The sequence below is a fragment of the Chelonoidis abingdonii genome, chromosome 24 (genome assembly GCF_003597395.2).
Source record: "Chelonoidis abingdonii isolate Lonesome George chromosome 24, CheloAbing_2.0, whole genome shotgun sequence".
Classification (NCBI taxonomy): domain Eukaryota; kingdom Metazoa; phylum Chordata; order Testudines; family Testudinidae; genus Chelonoidis; species Chelonoidis abingdonii.
The window spans coordinates 26299594-26314025 of record NC_133792.1 but is presented as its reverse complement, the minus strand read 5'-3'; the positions used below and the strand labels follow the sequence as shown (position 1 = coordinate 26314025).

At 39.8% G+C, this 14432-nt stretch overlaps 1 protein-coding gene across 4 annotated transcripts in view; it reads right to left on the bottom strand.

Annotated features, from left to right (window-relative positions):
* RALGPS1 (Ral GEF with PH domain and SH3 binding motif 1) overlaps positions 1 to 14432 on the bottom strand; it is a 360828-nt gene that overhangs the window by 112891 nt on the left and 233505 nt on the right. The window lies entirely within an intron of this gene.

Genomic DNA, 14432 nt, shown 5'->3' with positions numbered 1-14432 from the left:
TAGTTAAACACTGGAATAAATTGCCTAGGGAGGTTGTGGAATCTCCATCTCTGGAGATATTTAAGAGTAGGTTAGATAAATGTCTATCAGGGATGGTCTAGATAGTATTTGGCCCTGCTGAGGGCAGGGGACTGGACTCGATGACCTCTTGAGGTCCCTTCCAGTCCTAGAGTCTATGAATCTATGAATAAAGAATCACTCTTACTTTTGATGGAGTCACTCTTGAGTTCCTTATATGTGCAAACTCTTATTGAGCTCAACAAGAGTGTGCTTGAGTAAGGAGTATGGAGTTCTTTGGTTTTGCACAAAGAAATAAAATCTATGGGAAAATATTTGACCTTCTATTGTTTGATTTTGCATTATGATTTGAACTTCTACAGTGAAGGATGCAGAATTGAATTCCTAGATCACTGCACTAGCAAGTCAACATATAGAACACTACAGTAAGACACACAGTCACTCTGTGTAGTGAGCACTCTAGGGAGGTAGTAGTGAGAGTTCTACAGATACTTTTAATTTATAGTAAGTACATATGCTTAAGTGAATCAGGACCTATCTTTATCTTTATGCACAAACTTGAAATACTTTGCTGAACAAAGATGGACTTAAGTACATGCTTTATGTTAACATGCTTAAACGTCTTGCAAAAATGGGGGCCTTAGTCTTAACAGGCAAAGAGTGGCTGGTTAAAGTGTGTTAGTAAGAGAATGAATCTGCTATTTCATGCCAGATTTTCGCTAACACATGTATAAGTTGCTTACGTCCATCCTTGTTCATCGAAGTCCTTAAGTATGCTTAATCATATGCTTAAGAGCTTTGCTGAATCAGGGCCTATATACCTTGTGTGACAAGGCGTAGAAGAGCACCCATTTATAGACAGCATCTGGCAGCTTTTTGTCAACATCTGGCAAGAGTACAAGCACTGTTGCATTCTGCTGAAATGTTCAAGGAAACTTTTTCAATTTATTTCTGAAATGATTCTGTTTACACAGAATGTAAAAGGAACAGTCAACTTAAAATCTAGTCAATTTTAAATTGGAGTTAAAGTATTTTCATGTGGCATGCTCTCCAATTTTGTCATTTACAGTATTTTCCTATTTTTAAGAATGTTTTTCTATTTCCTGTTGTTGTGTAGAAGACCCACACAAACCGAATGGACAGTGAATGAACAGAAGCATCAGTCAAACTGTTTATCTAGAGACTGCAGCCAAATGCCAAAGGAAAACAAAGATATGTTTCCTGTACTCTTTTAGTTGGAGCAATCTTAGGTGTTATTTGTAACGCCCCTAGGTACAAAAATTTCAGAGACGAGTATGATTTCTAAATTGACAGTGTCCCTTTAAATCTAAATCATGTTCCAAATCTCACTTCAGAGATTCACACAGACTTAACCACAGTGGTTATTTCATGTTTTCCTGATAACTCTAAAGGTGAGTTCATCCTTGACTAGGGTTTAACAATTATAGCTTCTAGGGAGAGAGTAGGAGCTATGGGACATGACCTTCTGGAAGAACGACGATCTGGTTCACATTGTGATTTTTTCAGAATTCTGATCTGTTTCTGGTTCATGTTTAAATGCCTTGATCAGTGCTGTATTTTTCAAAGACAAACTATTTTGCTTTCTACTTCAAAACTATCCACAGTGGCACATAGCATAAAATAAACACCAATCTTATAATTAAAGAGCTAAGATCTATGATACGGTGAACAAAAGTTGGAATGAACTGATGAACTGCTATGGTGCAAGAGTAATAACTTCACTACATCAACACTCTGTGTCTGTGATCAATTAAAAACACCAAAGGGTAATGATTTCACATGGCTGCTGACTGTGACAACTATATACTGTTTCCGCTTACAACTGAGACAGAGTCTAAAGGAATTCTAAATATAAACAATCATAATGTTCTCAGAATGAAAGTATTCAGTGGTTCAAAATGCTTGTTTCCAATGTGATGGTAAGAGTGTGAGGCAGTGAGAGTGTATGAAATTAATGTTGCATATCCATTAAATCCATTACATCTATTTTCCTAACCCTTTTCCCAAGAGGCCATTTAATTCCTATATGCTTTCTCTAGACTATAGATACTAGTAATTGTAATTAAAAATATTTATAGCACTATTAATTTACACTATAATTTACAAACATAAATAAGGCACAGTCCCTGCCATAAAGTACTTTAGTATTTTAACTAAGACAAAACAAGAGGATTAAGTGAGATGGGGAGCAGAGAATGTAGTTTGTGGTATTAAGATTACACTGGATCTTGTAGGAGAGGATGATGAACTTGAACTTGATATGGAAGTATTACTGATATATGAGTGGAATTAAGTGCCCTAGGAATTCTCCCAGATGATGTGACTTCAGTAGTAATTATTGAGCTTTGTATGTACACTAAGAACAAAGCTCTACAATAGCTGCTTCATGGGATGGCAATGTGGACTAGAGGTTAGAGCCCTGGAGTGGGACTCGGGAGACTTGAGTTATATTCCTGGCTCTGACATTAGCTTGCAAGTGACCTTGACCAAGTAATTTCACCTCTCTGTACCTCATATCCCCATCTGTAAAATGTTAATAATAATACTGACTCCTTTGTACAACACGTTGAGATCTACAGATGTAAGAGATTCGGTATGTAAGAAATTAATTATTATAGCTGCTTCATGTTTACTCAAACAGGGCCATCTGCCCCTAAATATTGGCTAATAAACAGAGGAATTCTCTCTCTCTCTGAAATTCAGTTACATTGTTGGTGGGCCCCTTCCTTTCCTGACTCCCCGCTTAAGGTCTACAATGTTTGCCAAGACAATTTTACATACTGTGTGGATGACTTTCCTTAATATGGAAACAGTTTTCTTTCTGTTTATTTTATTGGAATGTTCAATGTGTTCCTATTTTTTCTAGAAAGACAGGACAAAAGAATAAAGAACAGAATGCTTAGATAACCTGTGATGGGTGCTATATAAACTCTTAAGCCAGAAATCTGATCAGTGTCCATTTTTTATCAAAGCAAGATGAGGTTTATTGAATCAGGAACCTTAGGGTAGCTGCAAAGTATCTGAATTACCAGTTTACAAGGGAAGAGAATATACCTTATTTTAACCAAACTTATCTTTAATCACAGATTAGAATAAAAAATTGACAATTGATAAACTGGAGAAGTGCTAGGCTCACCTCTTCATCAGTGTGCTGAATGTGAGCAACGAAATAAAACATACAAGATGTGGATGCTACAGCCTGATTTTTAGAGGTATTAAGGCATTACTCCACTCAGCATCGTAAGGCCTAAGTGACTTAACAGCTAAGTCCCATTTTCAAAAGTGACTCAGGTACCAAGGAGCCTAAGTCTCAGGCTCCAGTCACGTCTGAAAATGGGACACAGATGCTAAGTCACTTGAAGAGCAATGCCTAAATTCCTTTAAAAATATGGGCCTATGTGGCTCTGATGTAAAGGCAGTGTATATAATTCTGTTTTTTTTAATTATGTCTTTGACCAGACAAGTGTGAATTTCAGTGCCAAGCTACCTGAAACCAGCTCTGGGGACTTTAGCTTTTCCTTAATTACTGACCTGGGAACAATGAAGAAGGAGATGCAGTATCAGGTACTCAGTTCAAGAGTGCTGTGGAGAGTCCTTATTTCCCATATTATTGCTCATCCCATTAAAGCATGATACCAAAGTTACTCTTATGCAGCAAGAAACAGTCCCTCTCTGTCACAGTGGGAATACACCTCTACCTCGATATAACGCTGTCCTTGGGTGCCAAAAAACCTCACCGTGTTATAGGTGAAACCGTGTTAATATTGAAATTGCTTTGATTCACCGGAGTGCGCAGACCCGCCCCCCTGGAGCACTGCTTTACCGCGTTATATCCAAATTCGTGTTATATCGAGCGGCATTATATCGAGTTAGTGGTGTATTAGAAGATGAGAATGAGAAGGTTAACTGCTACAGGCAGCAATCCCTCTCAACCTGCTAATACCCACACGTGGGATCAAAAGTCTCCCAAATCAGAGAAGCTGCTAGAAGGCTTAAATATGTATTTTACTGGCATCAATACATTGCTATAACCCTTATATTTCTTTACCTGGCATTTTAATTCTAGAATAATTGTCATCAATTAAAAAGATTCTCTGCTGCAATTAAAAAGAAAAAGCCCTAAGTTTGTGTGGGATGAAGTCTCAAGTGAGGGACAACTGGATGCACTGCACCAGCAGTCCAGAGAGTAATAATAGTGACTTTTCACTTACTGTTAAGTTTACAATCTTGTATACTGACAACGTAACCACGAATTGGAAAAAACAACCAGTGAAGCTACCCTCATTTAACTTAACTTTTGTGGGAGATTCACTGCAATTGTGCTAGCAAGGTCCCTTGATATTTATCTGATCCTTATCACTATAGTATCTAAGTGCCTCAATCATCGATGAATTTTATTGGCCTAACACTCATGGAAGGTAGGGCAGAACAGTTCTCCTCATTTCACAGACAGGACCTGAGGCACAGGGCAGTTTAACTGACTTGCCTAAGGTCAGGCAGGAAGTTTGGGGAATGGCCTGGAAGTGAACCAGGTCTCCTGAGTGCCAGGCTGTCATTTAACTGTTAGCTCCATCCTTCCACCCCAAAGGCTGTTTCTGTTACTTCCTACCAGCATTTCTAAGGGCTTGTCTACACTTACCGAGGATCGATGTCGTGGCAATCGATGTACCAGGGGTCGATTTAGCAGGTCCAGTGAAGACCCACTAAAACCACTGCCAATCGCTCTCCCGTAGACTCCGATAGTCCACTGGAAGTATAAGGTAAGTCGATTGGAGAGTTTCTCCTGTCGACCCAGTGTGGTGTAAACACCGTAATAAGTCACTTTAAGGTACGTCAACTCCAACTACATTATTCACATAGCTGGAGTTGTGTAACTTAGGTTGACTTAACCCATAGTGTAGACCTGACCTAAGAGTGAGGAGCAGTTTTAATTCCTACTACCATCTCAACAGTTGCTCAGCAGGCAGGACCCACTGTGTGGCAGAGCTGCTTTATGTAAGCACTCCCTGGCCAGGTCTGCTTCCCAGTAGGCACCACCTTTTGGTCAGCACTAGTCCCCTACTAGCCCTCAGTTCGAGGGTCTCACTTCTTTCCTTTGAGCCCGCTCTGCCAGTGTGAACCCAGGACTGTTCTTATTAATATTCTTTGAACACAAGTTAACTACTTTGCTAAGTATGTACATTCATTTTGCCTCTCAGTATTTTAAAATAAGAACGGTGACTACCAGATAAATAGATGAGATTATCATCTTGTTTCCCTAAGGCATCTCTATGTCACTTTGAATCCTTTGGTGGAATACGAGCATGCAACTCATTCCTCTGTCTCTGTGGGGGGCAGGAGGCTGGTTACCCCTCTGTCTCTCACAGGCACAAGGCACTAACAGGAGAGCAGCTGGTTATTAATTTGTATTGCAGGAGCACCAAGGAGCCCCAGTCATGTACCAGGACCTCATTGTGCTAGGTACTGTACAAACACAGGACAAAAGGCAGGCCCTGCACCAAATAGCTTACAGTCTAAATATAAGACAAGAGACAATAGGTGAATATAGACTGACAGGGAGGCAGAAAGAAACAATGATGCAGCACTGGTCAGCATGATAGGGATTGGTCTCAGAACACCAATGGGCTAGCCATTGTCAAGTTTTTGCAGACATCCTAGTGAAGAACAGTTCTAAGAGGAGATCTGAAGGAGGACAATGAGGTGGAGAGCTATTCCAAGCATGAGGGAGAGCATGGGAGAAAGTGCAAAGATGTTTGCTTGAAAATGTAACAAGTGAGCAATGGAGGCAGGCATCACTGGGTGAGTAGAGGCAGGAGAGAATGAGAAATTATAGGAAATGTGGGGATAGCCCATAAAGGACCATGAAAGTGAAGATAATTAGCTTATTTTTAACTGAGAGAAAAGGGAGCCAAAGAGGGAGTGACCAGGTCAAAATGATGGGCTGGGAAAAATGGTATTTGTAGCAGTATTCAAAATGGATAAGAGTGGGAAAAATGAGATATGTCAATGTTAAGAGGATCTGGTAGCAACTGAGGTGCAAGATGATGAAAGCCTGGACAAGAGTTTAAGCTGTGAGGATGGATAGGAAAGGCCATTATCTTAGAGATGTTATGCAGAAAGAATTATTAAGATTTAGGAATAGCTTAGACATGAGAACCTAGAGAAAGGACTGAGTCAAATGTGGCACCCAGGTTACAGGCCTGAATTTTGTTTTACCCACATTGAGCTGGAGGTGATGGCTAGTCATCCATAAGGAAATACAGGTCTGTCTCATTTTACGCTGGGGTTATGTTCCGAAGTCAGCGCATAAAGCGAAAATCGCATATAGTCAAAATTACATTGGGTGTAATGGTGGTGGGAATCGCCTGCACTACAGAAACAGTATTTAAATTGTGATTTTTCTCTTTTTTTTTGTTTTTTTTTCTTGTTTTTGCCGACTGCATAAAGCTGAAATTGCGCATGTTAAAAAAAGACAGGCCAAGATTTTAGCGTGGAAAAAAGTAGAGTGGTCCAGAGTAAGGAGGGTGAACCAGAGAATCCTCAGCACAGAGATGGTAGTGGAATTTGTGTTAGTGGATGATATTATCCAGAGATATAGTGTAGATGGAGAACACAAGGGGATAGAGGCCTGTAAAACCTTCTGCCAAAGTCGGAGGGATGAGGATCCTCTGACATGCTGAAGGAGTGATTAGAGAGATAGCATGAGAACCAAGAGAGGACTGAATCACAGAAATCAAGAGTGGACAACATATCAAGAAGAGGAGCATGACTGACAGTGTCAAAGGCTGTTGACAGATTGAGAAAGTTGGTAACTGCTCTGTATTCCACCAGCACATGGACCCAAGGGGAGAGAGGAGGCATTTATTTCTTCCTCCTCTCCCCCTCCCATCCCAAGCAATGGAAGAAAACCATTACCACCAGCCCTATATCAAATCTGGGCAAGCAGCCCTTTCTATATAGTGATAATAGGCACAAACCTAACCATTTCTGATCAGTTTTTAGGCAGGCAAGGATTGAAAGGCTCTGTGGGATCTGTGGCATCATGTCCAGCTTTCTGTTCATTATAGTAGGTTGAAAACTAAGATTCTTTCTGTAGGAGGAAATAAAAAGATTTCTTGCTGGTAACTCAACTGTTGAGTACGCCAAATTCAATTGCGTGCTCAGTTCTGCAGCTTGAAAAAACTCAAAAGCACTCTGTACTCAGTGGCAGATGTGGGAAAGTTTAAATAAACCTGGACTACTGGTAAAGCAGTCAGGAAGGAGACAGGACACTCCAGGAGCATTATGACTCCCTCCAATATTATTCTGTCAATTAGGGGCTCAAGAGCTTGTTTGCATTTTAAAACCTGCAAGAGGTAAAATTCAACTGAGAGTCAGGAGACTCAAGAAATGGAAAGAAACAGATGTTCCAAGGTTAGCAGGATTTCAAAAGCTATATTGCTTACACAGGCAGTAGCTGATGATTTCTTTCGCAGCTGTTCAGTGAATGTCAAGATACACACAGAAAAACTGAAGACTTTCACTGAAAACGTCCTTAATGGAATATGAGCTATGTTTAGCATGAGTGGATAGCTTCTAAAGATATCAGATACCAGCACAGGAAAAACCCAGACAACATGCAAACCAAACAACAACAATGTATAATACTTGTATTTAGCACTATTCCTCTTCTGAGTACTTCATAAAAGTTATTATAATTTAAGTCAAATTTACGTTCTTTTTAACAGACAAAAGGTAAATAATTGTAAAAAACATAATAAGCACATTTTCTCCAGTTAAGACTGTGAGATGATCCAGGGTAACAGGAGTAAATAGGTTTTCCATTAGGGAGCCCTTATGGAATAGGAAAATATATTTTGACTTATCAAAAATTTCCTCTCTCTAATTTACAAGGTCCACAGATACATTAGCCAATTGACTTTTTCCCTGAGTCCAGCTATGCAGGCAGAGTTGTCTCTGTCAGTCACTGGCATGAAAGGATATGGCCAGCTAAACTGAAGAATCCACCAGTTAACAGAGCTTCCAAAGAAAGGACAATATCCCCAGTGGCCTTAAATTTTTTAATGAGTTTAAAACACTGTTCTAATAAACTGTGAATTCCTACTGCACAGCACAGCCTTATGAACCAATTCGGAATGAACTAAATGGCATTTTTAGCCCATTGGCAACAATATACTCCAAGCAAGGTAAGGTCTGTGGCCTTGTAACTCAGAAGAAGGCAATTTTTGATAAGTCATATTACATTTTCCCATTATCTTTCATTTGCAAGGGATTCAGATCAATTAACTATTGGAATTTCTAAATCAGCAGGCATGAATGGCTTACATCCAGGAGCCCTAAAAGAGTTGGCTAAGGAGATCTCTGGGGTGCTCATCTTAATTTTTAATGCATCTTGGAATCTAGGGGAAATTCCAGAAGACTGGAAGATTGCTAATGTTCTGCCAATATTCAAAAAAGACAAATGGGATGATGTGGTAACCACTGGCCAATTAGACTGACATCAGTCTTGGGCAAATAGTGGAAAATCTGTTATGCAATTAACTTGATAAAGAATTAAAAAGATACAAATATAATTAATACTGATACATGGTTTTATGAAAAACAGAGTTGGTCAAACAAACCTGATTTCATTCTTTGATGAGATTTCAAGTTTGGTTGGAGGGGTTATTGTTCAGATGTAATATACATGCAACTGAACATGAGCGCTCAGTGTGATCCTGTGACAAAAAGGGCTACTGCAATGCTGGGCTGTATAATCAGGGGAGTAGTGAGCAGGAGTAGGGAAATGTTTTAGTCTGTATGTGATATTGGTGGAACCAATACTAGAATACTGTGTCCAGTTCTGGTGTCCTCTTATTAAAAATAATATAGCAAAACTGGAGAGGGTGCAGAAAAAAGACCCCCCAAAAATGATCTGAGATCTGAAGGAAAGGCCTTAAAGTGAAAGACTTAAACAGCTGAATCTGTTTAGCTTAGCAAAAAGGTGATTGAAAGATTGAGTATAGCATAAAAGTACCATCCGGGGGGAATTATCTGATAACAAAGAGCTCTTTAATCTGTCGAAGAATGGCATAACAAGAAACAATCACTGGAAATTGAAGCAAGACAAATTCAAATTAGAAATAAGGCACACATTTTTAACGAAAGTGATTAACCATTGGAATTAACTACCAATGGAAGTGGTGGATTTTCCACTTCTTAGTGTCTTCAGATCAAGACTGGATGCCTTTCTGGAAGATGTGCTTCAATCACGTACAAATTATTGGAGTCAATACAGGAGTAATCAAGTGAAATTTAATGGTCTGTGAGGTACAAGAGTTCAGATGAGATGATCTAATGGTTCCTTCTGGCCTTAAACTCTGTGAATCTATGATGCAGTATGCCTTCAGAACTATTCACAGGGTAGTAAATCCTTGTATTTTACCAAGACTCCACTGCACAGAGCACAAAAGGCGGCATTCACCGGTGCCTGAATGTCTAACTTACACAATTTTGAGAAGGCATGAATAGATGACCATTTGGCCTCCCTACGGATCTCCTTATAAGTTCTTGTATCAGGAGACGGCTACCACTCTCAGGCCTGGTCTACACTATAAGTTTATATCGAATTTAGCAGCGTATATCGATATAAAGGGCTCTTAATACCAGTATCTGTAATCCTCCTCGACGAGGGGAGTAGTGCTGAAATCGGTATTGCCATTTTGGATTAGGGTTAGTGTGGCCGCAATTCAACGGTATCGGTCTCCGGGAGCTATCCCACAGTGCACCATTGTGACTGCTCTGGACAACAATCTGAACTTGGATGCATTGGCTAGGTAGACAGGAAAAGCCCCATGAACTTTTGAATTTCATTTTCTGTTTGCCCAGCGTGGAGCACCGATCAGCACAGGTGATCATGTAGTCCCAGAATCAAAAAAGAGCTCCAGCATGGACCCTACGGGAGATTCTGAATCTGATCTCTGTACGGGGAGATGAATCTGTTCTATCAGAACTCCGTTCCAAAAGATGAAATACCAAAGCATTTGAAAAAACCTCCAAGGCTATGATAGACAGAGGCCACTGCAGGGACTCAACACAGTGCTGCGTGACAAGCGTAACAGAAAGCCAAAGAATCAAATGGGTGCTCAGAGAGGGAGGGTCAGGGGACTGAGGACTCTAGCTATCCCACAGTTCCTGCAGTCTCCAAAAACCATCTGCATTCTTGGGTGAGCTCCCAATGCCTGAAGGGTCAAAACATTGTCGTGGATGGTTCAGAGTATATGCCGTCAATCCCCCCCACCCCCCGGTGAAAGAAATGGGAAAAAATCATTTCTCGCCTTTTTTCAATGTCACCGTATGTCTACTGGATGCTGCTGGAAGATGCGGTGCTGCAGTGTTGCACAGCAGCATCCCATTGCCTTCCATGGAAGAGTCCCTGACCCAAGACTTTAATGAGCCAGAAGCCAACTTCTGCTTATGCTTCTGAGGCCAGGACTGGTCTGAAGTCTTGAGTCTCAAAGATGATGTTACTAGAGTTGAGGATCTCCTGCACCCTCTTTCTGCAGGACCAGCTGGGGGAGCACTCTGATAAAGAGTCTTTGAAGACTTTCCTTGGAGGACTGAGGGGGTGATGATGCCAGCCTAAGGGTAACTTCCATGTGGAGGTATCAGAGGTGCTCTTCCCTCAGCTTCTTTGTCTTGTTCTTAAAGTCATGACAAACAGAGCACTGCCTCTAACTTGGCTCTCACTGAAACACTTGAGACAGAGGGAATTAGGGTTACTAACAGGCATAGGCTTTTTACATCCCACACTAGGTTTAACCCTGGGAACCTGGGCATAGGCCCTAGTACAAATAAGGTCCAGAGACCTCATGGGGTGCATAATCAAACTAATTTTTTTCAAAAGAAACAAATAAATAAAAATGAAAGAAAATAACTAAAAACTGAGTACCACTAGGTAGTACCAAACAGTTTATTTGTTCACAGGGAACACCAATGCTATGACCATCAACCATGCATGCTAAAAAGGAACTGAAATAGGGGGAGGCTACTCTGCCCTTTATACCTTCACTTTTCAGCACAAGGAGTTTTGGGCTGTGCAAGGCTATGCCTATATGGGTATCACTAGGGAAAACACTCTGGCACCGGTGCACAAGATGCACATACACTTACAGCGTAAGAGACATATGCAAGCTCTCAAAGAAACTGCAGTGACCTTTACCATATTAGGTATCAAGTTCTACCCTGATTTCCTTTCACTTTGAATCTTTCCTTTGGCTTCAGCTGAACTCTCACTAGACATACTCATGCTTATGAAGAAAATTAGTAAATGTCCTCAGAAAATGCATTTTCCCAGGTATCCAGATGAAAGGATTAGTATTGAATTACCTCTAAAAATATACGTAAATACTTCTCGTTGTTGTTAGCAAAACCTGTCCTGGGATTAAAAGTGGCTTCAAAAAATTAAATATAAATTACTCATGATTTGTAGTACATCCAAGTATTATGTCATGGCACTAAATATTTATGAAGACCATTTGTTTTGTTCAGTTTTGCAAAGATACTAGAACTAATGAAAAACTACTGTCTAAATAATCTCAACATTGTATCATGAACGGGAAAGCCTGTCCAAAAATTAAATTAAGCAATATGTTCATTCGCTGGCAGCCAGTCTAGGAGCTGTAAAACACACACTAACTACAATTTTCCCTATTGCAATTTAGATTATAAACTTCTGCTCTCCCTGCCTTCATTTAATGTAAAATGCTAATCATGTTGGAAATAAGTAAATACAATCTCTTCAGAGGCAAAGACATATGAAAAGTCAGACTACTTTTAATATAGAGCTCACACTGTACTTAATTTGTACAAGAACATATAATGTGCAAGTGTTCAGTGTGTATCTGTGTGCACAGCATGCAAGTCTTTTCCTCTCTCTGTTTATGTTGCACATATGATGTGAGGAGAGGGCAATGAACACACAAATCCCACCATTAATATAATGGTAGAAATTCTCCTTTTTTATAATATATGATGTATTTGAAAAACGTTTTGTAGATGTCGGGTTTTTCATTTAGAAGACGTGCAAAACAATAAGCAGAATTATAACATAAAATATCACTGTTCCTAGATCTGTTTTTAATCTGATCCCCTGATCCAAAAACAATAAACTTGTCAGAACCATAAACAAGGATGATCTTCTGCAGTGAATAGGACAATGTTGATTTGGCTCCTCTAGTTGGAGGTTATCTTAGGCAACTGGACAGATTATGGAGGATATTCTCTCCATTTGAAGTCTGTCTGGACACTTTCATGCAGTTCTGATATCAGTCCCAGAAGAATGTCTGCTTTGTATGTTATTTCCTTTAGAATGATTCTCTCATCTGAAGCAGAGTAAAACTCCAAACCTATTAATCTTTTATATGGCTCCACACTGCAAAATTAATTATTCCATACTTTATCATAAATGGTTTGTCTCAATTACTGTTTGGCTGAAGAACTGTAGTATACATGCACTGGTTTGAAGTAGAGCTGAGTATAACAGTTTTCAAAATCTGAGGTATCTCCAAACATAGGGTATTTGGAAGCCCACAGGAAGGGTCACTATTTTGTTTCATGCTCATTTCTTCAAATCTGTCTTGCCTATTTTTAAGAGACTGATCTTTCTGTTAACAAAGTCTACACTAGCAGCAACCGATATATGCCTGATAGCTTAGTACTACTCTTTAATACTAGAAGCAACTGAAGTAAGCTCAGCTGTATCTGAGAAATAAATGCAGGGTAGTTTAGTTTGATGCAGTTTAACCCATTCTTTAGACTGGCACATACATGATCCTGAGGATTGCAGAAGTGACACAGGGACCCTCAGTTCCCCACTCTGGAAAATGAATGTGTATATGCGGCCTCTTTCACTCTGGCATGTTGATTTGCTCTTGACCTCAGCCTCTTGAGTGAGTGCTGCTTTACACACACCTGACGCATGAAAGTAGTAGCCTGACAAAGCGAGCCTTGTTTGTTGTGAATTAGCTTGGTATAACTATTCAGTTGTATTTAACAGATATTGTGTACACCATTTCAGACAGCATTAAGTAACTCATAGAAGGGACCATTCTGTTCATCTAGTCCAGGGGGCAGCAACCTTTCAGAAGCGCTGTGCCGAGTCTTCATTTATTCACTCTAATTTAAGGTTCTGCATGCCAGTAATACATTTTAATGTTTTTAGAAGGTCTCTTTCTACAAGTCTATAATATATAACTAAACTATTGTTGTATGTAAAGTAAATAAGGTTTTTAAAATTTTAAGCTACATTCAAAATTAAATTAAAATGCAGAGCCTCCCGGACCGGTGGCCAGGACCCCGGGCACTGTAAGTGCCACTGAAAATCAGCTTGTGTGCCACCTTCGGCACACGTGCCATAGGTTGCCTACCCCTGATCTAGTCTGACCTCCTGTATAACACAGGTCATACAATTTCCCCAAAATAATTCCTAGAGCAGAACTTTTAGAAAAACATGCAATCTTGATTTTAAAACGGTCAGTGATGGAACATCCACCACAACTCTTGGTAAATTGGTTCCAATGGCTAATTACTCACTGAGTTAATTCCATTCTGAATTTGTTTAGATTCAACTACCAGCCATTTGACCGCATTAGACCTTTCTCTGCTAGACTAAAGAGCACATTATTAAATATTTGTGTACCATGTAGGTATTCATAGAATGTAATCAAGTCACCCCTTAACTTTCTCTTTGTTAACTAAATAGATTGCGCTCTTCAAGTCTATCACTACAGGTCATGTTTTCTAATTCTTTAATCATTCTCATGGCTCTTCTCTGAATTCTCTCTAATTTATCAACATCCTTCTTGAATTGCGGACAGCAGAACTGGACAATGTATTCCAACAATAGTTGCAGTAGTGCCAAATACAGAGGAAAAATAACCACTTTACTCCCATTCAAAATTCCCCTGTTAATGCATCCAAGCATCATATTAGCCCTTTTTACCACAGTGTCGCACTGGAAGCTCATGTTCAGCTAATTATTCACCACTGCCTCACATCCTTTTCAGCCTCTCTGCTTCCCAGGATATAGTCCCTCATCCTTTAAGTGTGGCCTGCATTCTTTGTTCCTAGTTATCCTTTACATTTAGCTGTATTAAAATGGATTCTGTTTGCTTGGGTCCAGCTTGCATCCCAAGCCAACAGAGTTTGCAAGGGAAAATCCAGTTTTAGGGATCCTGAGTGCCATTCCCAGGACAAGGGTACACTGTAATAAGACAGACACTTGATTTTTATCTCTTTTTGCCTTTGCAAAAGCGAAAGAAATACAATTTTGGAACTGATGTTAAGAGTCATAAGGACTACTGCCAGCTGGGGTTTCACTCAGATGTCCTGACAATATCAGCTCAGTTTAAAAA